Source organism: Gavialis gangeticus, unplaced genomic scaffold (assembly GCF_001723915.1).
Source record: "Gavialis gangeticus isolate Ggan-Ray unplaced genomic scaffold, GavGan_comp1, whole genome shotgun sequence".
Classification (NCBI taxonomy): Eukaryota; Metazoa; Chordata; order Crocodylia; family Gavialidae; genus Gavialis; species Gavialis gangeticus.
The window spans coordinates 16331359-16332015 of record NW_017729025.1 but is presented as its reverse complement, the minus strand read 5'-3'; the positions used below and the strand labels follow the sequence as shown (position 1 = coordinate 16332015).

The 657-nt window shown below is 45.2% G+C and overlaps 1 protein-coding gene across 4 annotated transcripts in view; it reads left to right on the top strand.

Moving 5' to 3' along the window:
• PPP2R5E (protein phosphatase 2 regulatory subunit B'epsilon) overlaps positions 1-657 on the top strand; it is a 135564-nt gene that overhangs the window by 97839 nt on the left and 37068 nt on the right. The window lies entirely within an intron of this gene.

The following is a 657-nucleotide window of genomic DNA, read 5'->3' as shown; positions in this document are numbered from 1 at the left end:
GTTCAGCCTCCACAAGAGAAGGCTGAGGGGGGATCTAGTGGCCATTTACAAACTAGTCAGAGGGGACCAGCAGGCACTGGGGGAGTCCCTGTTCCCCTGAGCACTGCCAGGAGTGACCAGGAGTAACGGTCACAAGCTGGCAGAGGGTAGATTCAGATTAGACATCAGGAGGCACGACTTCACTGTCGGGGCGGCAAGGATCTGGAACCAACTTCCAAGAGAAGTGGTGCTGGCTCCTACCCTGGGGGTCTTTAAGAGGAGGCTAGATGTACACCTTGCTGGGGTCGTTTGACCCCAGTACTCTTTCCTGCCATGGCAGGGGGTCGGACTAGATGATCTACTCAGGTCCCTTCCGACCCTAGAAACTATGAAACTGTTTTTCTGTCAAAAGCATGCTGGCAGTACTTAGTATCACAAACAGCACTTTATTCCTAGTAACACTTTTTGTGAAAGTGGAATGTGTAAATGTTTAGCTCCTCCATCATCATAAAAGGTAATCGGGTAATAAGAAAAGTTTTTCATGCTAGAAAAAATAACCAGACAGGTCTAATGTTTGTATTGTCTCCATTTCTGAAGTGCCTTAAAAAAAAGTTTGACTTAGCAGTTATATAACTCAGTTGTGACTATAGCAGTTGCAAAAAAAAAAAAAAAAAAAAA